Raw genomic sequence first — 16047 nt, 5'->3', positions numbered from 1 at the left:
AGGTGTACCAAAGACCGACCACAGGCGGTTCGCACAGCACGAAAGCGACAACATGATGCTAACAAGGAACACGGGCGCACATTTCGCGCGATGATGTCTGCAGGAAGTTTGCGGCAGCTTCACAGACAGGGTACAAGCGGCGCTGCTCTAACGTCCAGGAGCCAAATCAGTTTTATAACGGACAGTCCTACTTACGTCACTCCACCACCAGTCTACAGTGGGACAAGTCGTATTTAACCTGGCCAGAGCGGAACGTTACCCAGGTGACCTATTGGGGTGTTCGTCTAACGTCGTGCCAACCCATCAGGAGAAGAAGGGGAAGGCGCCTGAGAGTCTGAAATCGCTCTACCCCGCTCTCGTTTCACTTTCAACCCTTCTGCCCCATCCGGACATTACCCTGTATAAGGCGTTGCTCCGCCATGCGCTACACATCTGAAGCCGTTACAGACTACGGAAAAAAAGCCTCTGTAATTTACATGTGCCTTTTCCAGGACGTGTAAGGCACGAAACGCAGCAAGGCCGATTTAGACGGACTGCGAGATCCTTGTACAACGAGTTTCATTCGTCCTCAAACTGCAAGATAGAAGTGTACGGTCAAGAGGTACATTTCAACATCTATATGAGATGAGCTCACATCCTGGGTGGATGAATGGCCACAAAACTGAAAAGCCAAATAGAGAAAGCAATAGACGTCCGCAAGAGGGATTTGCTCCTCGAGAATCCGGAACGTGAACTTTTTATTGATTACAGAAATTGCCATGCATTTAGACAAATGTAGATTGTACTAAGCAACAGGTTTAGCATTATGTAGGGCGACGGGAACAAGTGTGCATTTAGCAGTCACCGCATAACTTAACCTTATTCGGTTTCAGAAGAAACTGCATAGTTTCCTTCGTGTGGTAGCGGAATCGGCTGTGTCTTGTAGTCAATGAGAAGGTGAATCTTTACAATATTGTCGAAACAGAATCCTGAAACTTTTCCCGTGGTCTCCCTCATACAGCCTTATCGAGCTGAAGTAAAGGAGTGCTTCAACACGCTAGTGCACGCAGTTCGTTGTCAGTTACCACTGCACTCTTGATCTACATCTACATCTACATCCATACTCCGCAAGCCACCTGACGGTGTTTGTCGGAGGGTACCTTGAGTACCTCTATCGGTTCTCCCTTCTATTTCAGTCTCGTATTGTTCGTGGAAAGAAGGATTGTCGGTATGCCTCTGTGTGGGCTCTAATCTCTGATTTTATCCTCATGGTCTCTTCGCGAGACATACGTAGGATGGAGCAATATACTGCTTGACTCCTCGGTGAAGGTATGTTCTCGAAACTTCAATAAAAGCCCGTACCGAACTACTGAGCGTCTCTCCTGCAGAGTCTTCCACTGGAGTTTATCAATCATCTCCGTAACGCTTTCGCGATTACTAAATGATCCTGTAAAGAAGCGCGCTGCTCTCCGTTGGGTCTTCTCTATCTCTTCTATCAACCCTATCTGGTACGGATCCCACACTGCTGAGCAGTATTCAGGCAGTGGGCGAACAAGCGTACTGTATCCTACTTCCTTTGTTTTCGGATTGCATTTCCTTAGGATCCTTCCAATGAATCTCAGTCTGGCATCTGCTTTACCGACGATTAACTTTATATGATCATTCCATTTTAAATCACTCCTAATGCCTACTCCCAGATAATTTATGGAATTAACTGCTTCCAGTTGCCGACCTCCTCTGGAACACGACATAAGCACAGATCTATTATACCTGCCCGACTATCGCCAGTCCCTCCAAGGACCCACTTGCCCAACGCAAAACTTAATCAAATGTTCAAAAAATGTTCAAATGTGTGTGAAATCTTATGGGACTTAACTGCTAAGGTCATCAGTCCCTAAACTTACACACTACTTAACCTAAATTATCGTAAGGGCAAAGACACACACCCATGCCCGAAGGAGGACTCGAACCTCCGCCGGGACCAGCCGCACAGTCCATGACTGCAGCGCCCAAGACCGCTCGGCTCATCCCGCGGGGCAAAACTTAATCATGCAATAGTTTACTTTCAGTCTTTGGTTAAACAAGACCTATGGAGTTTTCAGAGACTAAGTTCAGTTTTACACATAGTAATCTTGTAATACATCCTGAACATTACGTCCACTTTATATCGTAGGTATTTTATACTACGGACGCTGACAGAGAAATCATATAACGATCTCTAGAGAGAAGAGACGGTGGGGGACGGGGAGGGAAGGGGGGTGTGTGGAAGCGAACTATCAAGGTTGAAAACATGCCTCACAACGAAATAGGATCTTTAAGTGGTGCAACATAGTGCACCTTGCAGTCAGAGTTACGAATTCTGCAACATAGCCGCACAAATAACTGGGGAGACGAAATCCATTTTCGTTCAGTACCACGCTGTAGCCGGCCGCGGTGGTCTAGTGGTTCTAGGCGCGCAGTCGGGAACCGCGGGGCTGCTACGGTTGCAGGTTCGAATCCTGCCTCGGGCATGGATGTGTGTGATGTCCTTAGGTTAGTTAGGTTTAATTAGTTCTAAGTTCTAGGGGACTTATGACCACAGCAGTTGAGTCCCATAGTGCTCAGAGCCATTTTGAACCACGCTGTAAGAGTTTGTTCGACCATCCATTTACTCGAATAGTGGCTCTGAATACAGTCAACATTAACAATTCAAATAAAGTATGTTTCAAAACACAGTTTATTGAATATCGTTTCGTCTATGATGAATTTTGATGAACTCTGTGACCGTTATTCAGTTAAAGATTGTTAAGAGAGATCGAAGCAGCCGAGGAAGTTTGCGATCTAGTTCAGTCGTACATATTTAGTTACTGCGGTAAACATGTTGTTGTTGTTGCTGCTGTTCAAATGGCTCTGAGCACTATGGGACTTAACATCTGTGGTCATCAGTCCCCCAGAACTTAACTAACCCAAGGACATCAAACACATCCATGCCCGAGGCAGGATTCGAACCTGCGACCGTAGCGGTCACGAGGTTCCAGACTGAAGTGCCTAGGACCGCACGGCCACACCGGCCGCCCGTTGCTGCGGTTGCCACTGCTGCTGTTTCGGTTGCTTCTATCTTCCGTTGGAAGATAGGTTTCGTGCGGCTGTCCATACTGGTCTACCTTGAGTAAGACTCTTCATCTTTGTATAAGTACTGCAACCGACATCCGTTTCAAGCTGTTTATGTGTTCAAGCACTGGTTTCACTCTACAATTTTTACCACTCACACTTCCGTCCATTACCAGACTGACGACTCTTGGATGCCTTAGGACGTCTCTTAGCAACTGATCCCTTATTTTAGTCAAGTTGTGCCATACACTTCTTTTCGGCCCGATTCGATTCACTAGGTAATTATTTACGCAATCTACCCACTTAATATTCAGCGTTCTCCTACAGCACCAAATTTCAAGGGCTTCTAGTCTCTTACTGTCTCTTACTGTCTCAACTGCTTATCATGCACGTTTCACTTCTATATAAGGCTACACTCCAGACACACGCCTTCAGGAAAGACATTAGATACCAACAAGTTCCTCTTTTCCAGAAAAACTGTTCTAGAGTATGTGACGGGTGGATGTACAAGGAAAATCCTAAAATCGTAAGAATTGGAGCCAAGAAAGATCAACTAAACTTAAATCGCCTTGGATTCACAGATGACCTAGCCTTAATACCTAATAACCTTCAAGGAGCCAGAAATGAAATAACAAGCTACAAAACATAGTACAAAAAACATGACTCCAGATATCATTCGGAAATAGATAATGGTAGCAGATCGACTAGTAATCAACCATGTAACAGTTAATAACAAGAAAGTAAAAATAGTGAAACAATTTAAATACCTACGTGAAATTATAACGTACGACTTGGACGAGAAACCTACGTGGAAAGAAAGAACTAACAAAAGAATAAGAGCTCAAAAAATAACATGGCCTACATACAATAAGAATGTCTATCAACCAAAACTCAATTAAAACGTTACAAGACGGCGGTTCAACCAGAGTTGACATACGGAAGTGAAACTCTTTTCAAAGTCGCCGAGTAAAAGAGAATTGACAAAATCCTAAAGTAGTGAGAAGAAAGGGAACGGATGCATAAATAACACTATAAGAAAGACGGACAATGGTGGATAGTGCCAAATGAAGTGGTGTATATATAGATACTATACGAAAAAAAGAATATCTTTCTTGGTCAACTTATGAGGACACTAGAAATTAGACTCTCGAGAATAAAAGTTATGGAGAAACTTTGGAACACGAAGCACCAAGTAGGATAGATAAAGGAAATCATAGAGGATATGAAAGAGATAGAATTACTCCAGTGCTATTTGAAAACAAAACAGAAAATTTAAAGGAACTGAAAAACATGAAAATAAGATTTAAACCTAAAATACATCAAACACAATAAAAAGGCTATTTACAGATTAGGACGACCAAAAAGATCAGAACGAATGCAAGGATACTGGACAACTCGGAAAGGAAACCTGTTGAAGAAGATGACCAGAAAATGACTGACTGAAGTGGTTCAGTGAGGCCTTAAAAGTAGTAGCAGTAGTAGCAGTAGTAGTAGAAGAAGAAGAAAGGCATAAAGATAATACCTTCGCAGTCAGACGTGAATAAGCGTTAGTTTATTTCCTGTTTCTCTACTGTGAAGTGCATTACTCAACATGACATTTCTTGCTAGCTATTTCTGCTAATATTCGGCAGGACTTTTCTCTTTTTCAAATTATTAGTTTTCAATGTCGACATAACATCACTGGCAACAGCACTGGGCCCGGTATTCAAGGATTGAGTGTTGGAGAGCAGATGGAGGAATCCTGGATCACCGTCCTGAGCCAGGTGTTAGCAGGGGTCCTATATGGACGAAATTATTTTTTTAAAATATTTAATCATACTGAGACGTGTCGAATTTTCGACCTTGCTTGATCGGGGTCGAGCTGTTGTTTTTCTATTATGTTCGCTAATCTCCCTGTCACCGATAAACGCACGTCAGTTTTGTAGCTGTTGGTAGAACTATGTACAGACTGCAACATACTAGCTGTAGTTTTCTCTCCTCTCTGAGACACTGTTGATGATGGAGATGTTTCATACTGGAATTGACTCTGTTCACTGTTCCAAACATTTCCTTTCTCCTCACGCTGCTTTGTCATAAACATGTTCACTTCCTCCACAAACTTCAGTGCCTTCTGATCTATCCTATTATCGTCTTCATGTGCTTACGTGTGGCAAATGTAGTGATGTGCCTGGATGAAATATCACATTCACTCTTAAGATTATCGATAAAGGAAATCGAAGCTTTAAAACTGTGCGAGCCAACCATTTTAGACGCTTCTTGTGCCCACATTTGCAGATGCCAATAGTGAGTTGTAGATACAAACGACCTTGCTCTATCAAACTGCGATATTACATGCTCTTTTATAGTTTGTAACTGCGATAGTCTGTTCCTTTTGAAACGAGCTTCTGCTCGCCTTTTGCTAGACACATAATTTAGAATTAATCTGAAATTTGATTTACTTTTAATGTACTTACAGCGCTTCATTAGTATGCTGTAGATACTGAAGCTACGATTGTTATAGTCTTCATAAACTATCTCTAGAACGCTGTCATCAATGTCTTCTAATACACTGGGACTCGATGTTAGGGTGGAGATAGTTCGTACTCTGACCTGACTGTTCCTGATGGTCCGGAGATGAACGTTGTGTACTGCCTGAATAGCACTTCCGCTTCGGGTTCTTCCTGTCCTTCAAAATCGGTATATCAATCCTGTGCATTGTATTGAACTGGGGACCTAGAAACGACGGAGAGGCTTCGTCCCCGCCATAGCCCTCAGTTATTCACAACCCCACAAGAGGCTACAGCAGTCCACTCACCGCACCGCCGCCCCACACCGAACACAAGGTTACTGTGCGGTTCGGCCCCCAGTGGACTCCCCCGGGAACGTCTCACACCAGACGAGTGTAAGCCCAAATGTTTGCCTGGTAGAGTAATGTTGGTGTACGCGTACGTGGAGACAGTGTTTGCGCAGTTATCTCCGACATAGTGTAACTGAGGCGGAATAAAGGGAACCAGTCCGCATTCGCCGAGACAGATGGAAAACCGCCTTAAAAAAACATCCACAGACTGGCCGGCACTGCGGACTCGACAAGACCGCCGGGCGGATTCGTGCCGGGGCCGGCATGCCTTCCCGCCCGGAAAGCAGTGCGTTAGACCGAACGGCTAACCGGGCGGGCTCTATCCAGTGTAATGTTATATTTCTGTGTCACCGCCAATGTCACATAATATATCCGCGAACTCTCTATCATTGACGCCGATTTCATTTTCACATTCAGCACGTCGCAACTTTGTTCCTAATATCTGGACCACGTTCGTAGGATTAATTCTCTTTACGATATCACTGTACATATTTTACTCAGTAACGTGTAAACGCCGGCCGGAGTGGCCGTGCGGTTCTAGGCGCTACAGTCTGGAACCGCGAGACCGCTACGATCGCAGGTTCGAATCCTGCCTCGGGCATGGATGTGTGTGATGTCCTTATGTTAGTTAGGTTTAAGTAGTTCTAAGTTCTAGGGGGCTGATGACCTCAGAAGTTAAGTCCCGTAGTACTCAGAGCCATTTGAACCATTTTTGAACGAGCAAACTAACACAGTCATACTACAGCCGCACCACTCACGAAACGCTAGCACTTAACAACGAGACGGCACGAGCGTGGGGGTCGGGGATTTGTCCGAAATTTTGTGTGGTGAAAGAGGGCCTCTAACACCTCACGTGGTTAAAATATTAGGACGCACTACCCGGAAAATCCCGGGAAAAATCGATCCAAAATTTCTTAGGTGCCTTATGAGTATAAAATGATAGCCCATTGCCGAGCCGCTGTCTGGCCTAGATGTTTAGGGCTTGGACTCTTACCCCAGAGGTCTCGGGTTCCATTCCTCCTCTGGCACTTTTTTTCTTCTGTTTCATTTTCTTTTGTTATTCCAACAATTATTCAGAAAGTTTCCCAAACCTACATTATCTTTAACAAATTAGTTACATTACTGAATAAAAATTATTTTCTTTTTGTCCAACAACACAATTTATGGCGGTGGGTTTTCCATTTTTCATTGTAAAGTATATACGGAGAATCATTGGGTTTTTAATCAGAATAGAAAATTCGATTGGGAAACATTCAATTTTATACATATAATAATTATAAACAAGAACTGCAGTGGTAATTATCGTAAAAACAAACAAAGCAATAATTTTAGCGACATGTCGCACAACATATAAAAGCTGATTTTCTACAATCACAGGGCGATTCCAATAAATATGTACAAAAATATGTCCCATTAACATTTACGAAAATGTTTTGAGTTTCTGATAATTTTAAGGCAAACCAGGCATATTGAATGATGTCTCGGAATATTGGTGACGATAACTGATGGTGAATAATAGAATGAATTTTTATACAGTCTTCCCGGGAATTAATTTGACGATTCTCCTGTAACAATGCGCTGCAATTTTGCAAGCAACAGAAGGAAAAAAAAAGTTCCGGAGCAGGAATCGAACCCGAGACCTCTGGCGTATGGGGTCCGACCGCTAACCAATTTTTTTTTTTAATTCACCAAAAACAGTAACAAAAATGGCTACAATGAAATGACATAAAACAAATCAGGTGACATAATTGCAGTCATAAATTACAGCATTCAAAAAATTAGTCTTTACCATATAGGCCAGACGGCGTCTCGGCAATTTATACTCATAAGGCACCTAAGAAACTTTGGATCGATTTTTCTCGGGATTTTCCGAGTAGTGCGTCCTAATATTTTAACCACGTGAGGTGTTAGGGGTCCTCTTTCACCACACAAAATTTCGGACAAATCCCGGATCGCACGGTCGTGCCGTCTCCTTGTTAGTGCAAGTACAACATGCCACCGTCTGATGGCGCTAGCAGACAAGTGCGGAATTTTGCATGGAAATGACACAGGCCACTGTAGTTTTTATGAGCAAGTGTTAGTTCTAAGCGTGGTTACGTGTGGTTCCGAGCATAAGACGATAAAGGTGTCCCTTGTAAGTAAATTTCAGCGATTCCTATCGAATGTGAGCTGCACAAACTTTAAGCAGATACGAAACTGTGAGCGTAGTAAGATCCGCGTGAGCCTGATGAAGTGGCTATCTAGGAGGGTGGATGGGCTGCTCTGCAAGTGCAGGTTGCGGGGAGGCGGCGAGGGCGGGCGCTAGAATGCAGGCGCAGACGGCCCACTGCAGCAGCGTGGCGTGGGCAGCGGTCTTACGTGGCGGCGGAACCGCTACACTCAGCGAGTCAGTCAGCTGTGAGCGCTCGGCGCGGACATCTGGCGAGCACACTGGAAGCTGTGAGAGCCGGCCGGCTCCGGAATGCTATCTGACCGGTGCTCCTACGCCCATTTAAATGCTCCAGACTTCTAGCACCGGGCGGAGACGCCCAGCAATTGCGTGCCTGTTAATGAAAGAAATGACCCACATCCCATCATTCGTAGGGATGGCCCACGGGGAATAATATATTTTCAATTGGCCACCCCGCTAAGCTGTAGATGTGCTTTTCCCATTTTCCGCATCTGATGGCACTTGAATACGAGCGGCTTTAAGAAAGTAAAGCAACACTTTTTTCTCTCTGCCAACTTCGGTGAAAAAAATGCGGAATTTTATGTGAGCCATCGTGGAATATTCCCGCTTCAGCTCCTAGGGCACAAGTTCCGATATGTGGCGGCACTATACGTAACCTTCAAAATGGCGTCAGTAAAGAAGGTGCGGTCCAAACAGACAGCTGTCATTGAGGGCTTTTGGTAGAAAACTAGAGCACCGCAGATATTCGTCGGTGCTTGCAGAGTGTCCTGGCTGTGACCAATACCACGGTGAGTCACTGGGCGAGGCGTTTGTCACCATCGCAACAAGGCAGTGCAAACCTGTCCCGCGTGCTGGCCAGGTGCACACAGCTGTAACTCCTGCAATGTTAGAACGTGTGGACACTCTCACTGAAGGTGATCGACGGATCACAAACATCTCCCAGCACGACTGGACATCTCTGTTGGGTGTACTGAAACACTCGTGTACCGTTTGATGTACTCAGAGGTGAGAGTGCGCTGGGTTCCTCGCCGCCTAACAGAAGTCCATGAAGAGCATCTGTTTGGTGCAAAGAATGGTGCACTCCACATGAAGCAATAGCTGGATGATGGTTAGGTTACTGATGTAGCAAGACGTTGGCTCCGACGTCGATCAGTGGCACCATGAGGGTGGCGTCAGACAGTCGCACTGAATGGAGATTATGTTGAAAAACAGGATTTTGCACCCAAAAGAGTGAGCAATAATATTGTGTATTCGAATCCTGAATATAACCAACCTGCTTTAAGAAAAAAAGTGTTACATTACTTATTGACCGCCCGCCATTTCCGTGTTCTACACGTAAGGACAATATCCAGATGCATAAAACAGTGATGTGAGACAGGTTCTGCAACCAAGGTGAAGCATAAGGGACCCGAAACGACAATTCCTACGCTGGAAAATACCTGATGAGTTCGTGTCGGTCTGCAACGAAACACACAGTGATCCATCCGTTGCCATTCCAGAACACACTAAATCCGTCGCACGTATTTGCAGAGGACTGTGCAACAGGATTTAAAATTTCATACTTGTAACTGCAAATGGCTCAACAGTTACGGCCGGGAGACAAAGTGTGTTGCCGGATTTTCTACACAAAATTACTGGGCAGAAATGATCAGGATGACGCATTTTTGAGAAATCTTGTGGTGTCTGATGAGGCAAACTTTCGTCTGATCAATTTTGTCAACAAACAAAACTTCTGATATTACTAGAGCATAAATCCATAGCTCATTCGTGAAAATGCCCAGAGTAGTCCAATGGTCGTTCGTCTGGTGTGCTTTTGGATAGTCCATTGGAATCATTGGGCCATATTTTCTTGAGCACTACAACGGCCCGCCAATGAGCATAAGTTCCGAATGGTATACGGCTATGATTAACAAATTCTTCATTTTAGAGCTTCAAGGACATCGCCGTCTAAAGGCAATATGGCATCGGCAAGATGAGCTACAGTCCATATGCACTGTAATCCAATGACCACAAGGATGGGGCGCTTTCCACACCGATCCCACTCACGGTTCGGTGATATCTCATGATCGCCAGATCTTCCTGCCCATGACTGTTTCCTGTTGGTTATCTCAAGAACAAAGGTTTTCCATGGCTCCTCCATAACACTCATGAGCAGAAGACAGCAGCCCAGGAACAGATAGATGCCAGTCACCAAAAAACGACTGAGAACATAACGAGGAGCTTCCGCGAACGACTTTAGCAATGCATCATCAATGTTGGAAGCCATCTATGTGATATACTTTTTAAGAAATAAGCTTGTTTCTACCTTGTAAGTAATGGCAATGTATGTCAAACAGTTATCTACTAATTATGTTTGTGTAAATATACCCTAAAGCTCACACTAACCAAATGAAAATATACTACTTGCCATGGGCCAACCTGTATAAATAATGTACAGCCAGCAGAAATGTTTGCTAGAAGCAGTTGGCGAAATGGGTGGACGACAAAAACTCTTACTGTGTGAATGAGACAGGACATATCTACTAAAGCAACAATAAATGGTTACCATTGTCCCTGCACGCGTTCTTTACCATTGTACATCCCTCTTTCCAATCTGATCTTCCTCATTTCTCAATATTCTTAGCCAATGCAGACTCCACTAAAACAACAATACGGGTTACCATTGTCGCTGTACGCACTCGTTACCATTGTGCATCCCTCTTTCCAATCTGATCTTCCTCATTTCCCAATATTCTTAGCCAATGTAGTCTCCTTAAATTTCCTTTTCCCAGAACTCGCTGTATCAGAAAACATATTTTGTATACTTATAAATTCTTCTTAGATCTACCACTACAATTACTGTTATCAATGTCATTATTAATATTATTCACGTAATAACTATTATTATCCCTATTAGTGGCAGCAGCTACAGTAGTACAGGTACTGCCAGTATTACATTTATTTGTTCATTGTCAATATAATTTACTCGCACTGTCACTTCAGACACTCAAATCATTTTAATGCTAGTTGTCATATTAAAATTGTTTTTTTTAGATAACTGTGACGTAAAAAAGGTGTTGTATACGTCTGAAACCCTGGTCCGATGTAAGAGAGGTCCTGAGGGCCCTAATCGGCTCAGATTACATAAATAAAAGAAAAAATAAATGGGTTTGCTAATCTGTGCGAGATATTTTGACCAGGTTTCATGCACCGCGGACTGTTTTATTCTGCAAACGTTCCAAACCAACCGAACGACGGCAACACCAGTACAGAATTCTTTGAGGTCTTAAGTAGAGGATATTCGCATTTCTTCAGCACAGTAATTAATACTGCCTTGGTGCAGAGTTGCGGCGAGTTTTTAGTTATATCTTCTCTCAACAAGTACATAGCATATTCTTTATTAATTTCAAATTTAACTCGAAGTTTAAACCCTTTTACGCGTCCTACGGTGCTATTCAATATATACACTGAGAAAGGGGTAAAGGGACCCAAAGAGAAGTTTGGAAGTGAAACTGAAGTTCGGAGAGAAGAAATAAAAACATTTTTGTTTTGCTGCTTACGTTGTGCGTAATTCTTTCTGATACAACTTGGGAGATCAGACGAATGTAATGTATAGAATCTTGGAAAAAGTTAATAAGAAAAACGTCAACAAAGGTGCAACAAGAGTAGTGTACTGTAGTAGAACTAAATCGGATGATACTGAGAGAATTAGATTAAGAAATGAGACACCAAAAGTATTCGATACGTTTTGTTATTTTAGCAGTATACTAACTGATGAAAGTCGAAGCAGAGAGCATATAAATTGTGCACTGGCTATAGCAAGAAAAGCATTTACGAAAAAGACGCATTTGTTAATATCGAATATAAGTTTAAGTATTAAAGTCTTTTCTGAAACTATTTGTCTAGAGTGTGGCCTTATACGGAAGTGAAACGTGGGCGATCGACAGTTCAGATATGAAGAGAATAGAAAGTTTTAAATGTGATGCTGCAGAATAATGCTGAAGATTAGATGGGTAGATCGAATAAATAATGAGGAGATACTGGATCGAATTGGGGAGACGAAAGCGTTATGCTACAACTTGACTAAAAGAAAGGATCGATTGAGCGGACACGCCCTGAGGCAACAACGAAGTGTCACTTTGATGAGGTAGGAAACTGTGGAAAAGTAAAAATTGTAGAGAGAGACAAAGTCTTCACCACAGTAAGCAGATGTAAACGGATGTAGGTTGCAGTAGCTATTTAGAGATGGAGAGGCTTCTTAGGATAGACTAGCGTGAAGAGGTGGGTCAACCCGGTGTTCGAACTAAAGACAACAGCAACATTTGTCCCAGGGTACACCAATGTTACGCGTTTTATTTACATGCTATCTCCTCAGGGAGACTGTCAGAAAAGCACTAAAATTGTTTTTCAAGACTGAGTTTGGCGATGAAGTGGATAGCACACTGGAATTGCTCGAGAGGGTCTCTATTCAAATTCCCCTAGGAAAGCAAGGTGAGAACCAGATGAGCGGTCCAGATGTTTACGTAGCGAAACAGGTGACGTTACTTTCGTGATTTCTCAAACGGAAGAGTGGAAGTGGTTGCTCGGGATCTCCAAATGAAATATACCTTTATATCTACATTTACTAAACTCCGTCCGAACAGGCCTTGGAAGGCCCAACGTTACCGACCGGCCGCCATGATATCCTCAGACCAAAGGCGTCACAAGATGCAGATACGGAGGGACATGTGGTCAGCACACCGCTCTCCCGGCTGTATGTCAATGTCCGGGACCGGAGCCGCTACTTCTCAGTCAAGTAGCTCCTCAGTTTGCCTCACAAGGGCTGAGTGCACCCCGCTTGCCAACAGCGCTCGGCAGACCGTATTGTCACCCATCCGAGTGCTAGCTCAGCCCGACAGCGCTTAACTTCGGTGATCTGACGGGAATCGGTGTTACCACCGCGGCAAGTCCGTTGGCTTATATCTACATTTACACTCTGCGAAACACCTAACGGTGTTTGACTGAGGGTATGACGTCCGCGTGAGCTGGAATTTCTCTGATTTTCTCGTCAGCACCATTACTCGAAATGGAAGTACCTTCAAGAGTAAACCTCTTCGAGAAGTGCACCTTTGTCGTGCGGCCTGGTCCTGAAGTTCGTTGAGGAGCTCTCTAATGTTCTCGCGCTGACTAAACGATACCGTGACGAAAAGTGCCGTTCTTCGTTGGATTTTCTCTCTGTTCTCTTAATGCTACCTAACAAGGATCGCCGACTGATTAGATATGATCAAGTCGAACAAGTGTTTAGTAAGCCACTTTCTCGTGAATGACTTATTTCTTGAAGATTCTTCCAACGAATCTCAACCTGTCGTATGGTTTTCTTGCAATTTATTTCATTTGTGACAATCCTTTTCAGGTCGCTTCTGACGGTATTTATTCTTTGGAGTGATTTTTCGCCAATAGAATAAACTAACAGCGGTGGTTCTCCTTGCCTGTTTATGTGTAGCACGTTATATTTATTTACGTTCACGGTTCAAATGGCTCGAAGCACTACGGGACTTAACATCTGAGGTCATCAGTCCCCTAGACTTAGAACTACCTAAACCTAATTAAGCTAAGGACATCACACACATCCATGCCCGAGGCAGAATTCGAGCCTGCGACCGTAGCAGCAGCGCGGTTCCGGACTGAAGCGCCTGGAGCCGCTCGGCCACAGCGGCCGGCTACGTTCACTGTCAACTGCTAATTTCTGTACCAAACATCAGTCTTCCACATGTGTTCCTGCATTTCGCGTGTCTTCTGACTTTGCATCCTTCCTGTACACAGTAGCATTGCCTGCGAATCCGAAAGATGTGGAGTTCTCATTCGGGAGGACAACGATTCAGATCCGCGTCGGGTTTCTGTGATTTACCTAAATCGCTACAGGCAAATACTGGAATGGTTCCTCTGAAAGGGCACCGTCCATTTCATTCATCATTCTTGAAAGATTCTGAGCTTGTGCTCCATCTCTGATGACCTCACTGTCTACGGAAAGATAAATATCACTTTTCCTTATTTTCTTCCTTCCTTCATTCGTCTAAGAAAAGTCTTATGAAGCTTCCAACGTTATCACATACATACACTAGTGTGCAAAACTTGAGGACGATAATAACTTTCCAATAATGAGTCACTGACAATCAACATATCTCGATAGAAGTTGGACTATCCACAGGAAGAACTGCTGCAGTATGGTAACAGAAGGTAAGTGAAAGAAATAGACAATGAGACATACAGAACTGACAATTTCATTCAAAAACAAAATTACACTGAAGTTTCAGAGATTCATGGTGGCCCCTGCACATTAAAAACGGCGGGACAACGTTGTTAATAGTGTGTGTCATCACCACGGACGACAAAGCAAGATCTACAACGTGCTCCAATGCTGCTCACAAGACTGATACAGACTTATTGTGACAGGGCGCTCCATTCATCCCCCACGCGACTCACAATTGCTGGAGGGTTGTTGGAGCATGTGGACGTGCTGCAATACGTTCTCCAAACACATCCTATATGTGCTCGATAAGATTAAAGTCAGGGAAATGGACAGGCCATTCCATCTGCCGAATGTCTTCTCGTTGAGGAGCTCCTCCACCAGCGCAATTCGAGGCTGTCGCGTACTGGTATCCATAAAAATAAAGTCAGAGCTGAGTGCACCCCTGAAGAAAAGCGCACGCGGAAAGAGTAGCTAATCGGTGAGTCTCTCGTGTTCAAATATTTTGAGCTCAGCCACGCAACGTTATGCCTCCTGACACTAACGGCCGGTGATCCAAAACGGTCATGTTCGACGAAGTTCCTGGGTGGTGGAGTTCCCAACTCACGTCATATGAGGATACGTCCAACATTGTCGAAAATGACTGTTGTGCTGGTCCGGGTGTTATGGTGTGGAGAGGGATAATTTTTCAGGTGGGTACTGACCTCCAAATCTTCGAATACACGTCGAAGTTATTGTGACCTCGTACTCCTTCCCCGTGTGCGCCTTTTCAGGTGTGCTTTCAGTTCTGATTTCATTTTTATGGATGCCACTGCGCGACAGCAACGAACGGTACAGGTGGATTAGCTCCTGGAATCAGAGAATATTCGGTGAACCGACCAGCCCGTATCCCCAACCCGCATCCCATCGAGCAGGTGTGCGAAATGGTGGGGAGACATTGCCGAATGTCCACATGCACGATCGCTCGGCAGTCATCAACCACGCTGGTGGAGGAATGGAATGCGCTACCACGAGAACTTCCTGACAATCTTGAGGCCACCACGAGAGCACTTCGCAGAGCAGGCATGGTGTCCGTGGTGATCACACAGCCTACTAAGAACCGTGTGTCCCTTCTGTATGACCAGCGGACCTTCATGAATCGCGGTGATTTCAGTGCAATTATTATCTTTGAATAGAAGTGTCATTTCTGTTCATGTCATTAGTATTTCTTTCAACTGCCTTCTGTACTGTGCTGCAGCATTTTTTTTTCTACGTATGGTCAAAGTTTCATTGACCCATGTTACTTGGCCGCGATACACCATGCGAAAGTTAACTTCGTCCTTAAAGTTATACAGGGTGACTCAAAAACGACTTTGGATGATGATCATAATATTTGGTTTGTGGGGCGCTTGAGTGCGCGGTTATCAGCGCCTGTACAAAGTCCCAACCTTTGCTCAGTCCAATCTAGCCATTTTCATGAATGGTGGTGAAATAATGAGGAAAACACAAACACCCAGTCATCTCGAGGCAGGTGAAAATCCGTGGCCCCGCCGGGTATCGAACCCGGGACCCCGTGCTCGGGAAGTGAGAACGCGACCGCGAGACCACGAGCTGCGGACTACAACTTAGGAATGATACAGAAATTTACTGAGGTAACTCACAGAATCCGTAGATGTAAAAAACAACTTAAAGTTCACATAAAAGTATTAAGTGTCATTTTGGTTCGATGTGACTACCATTTGTGTTGCGTGAAACACCCCAAAGGTAATCAATTTCCTCCCACGCTCG

Source organism: Schistocerca americana, chromosome 2, assembly GCF_021461395.2.
Source record: "Schistocerca americana isolate TAMUIC-IGC-003095 chromosome 2, iqSchAmer2.1, whole genome shotgun sequence".
Classification (NCBI taxonomy): domain Eukaryota; kingdom Metazoa; phylum Arthropoda; class Insecta; order Orthoptera; family Acrididae; genus Schistocerca; species Schistocerca americana.
This window is presented reverse-complemented; position numbering follows the sequence as displayed.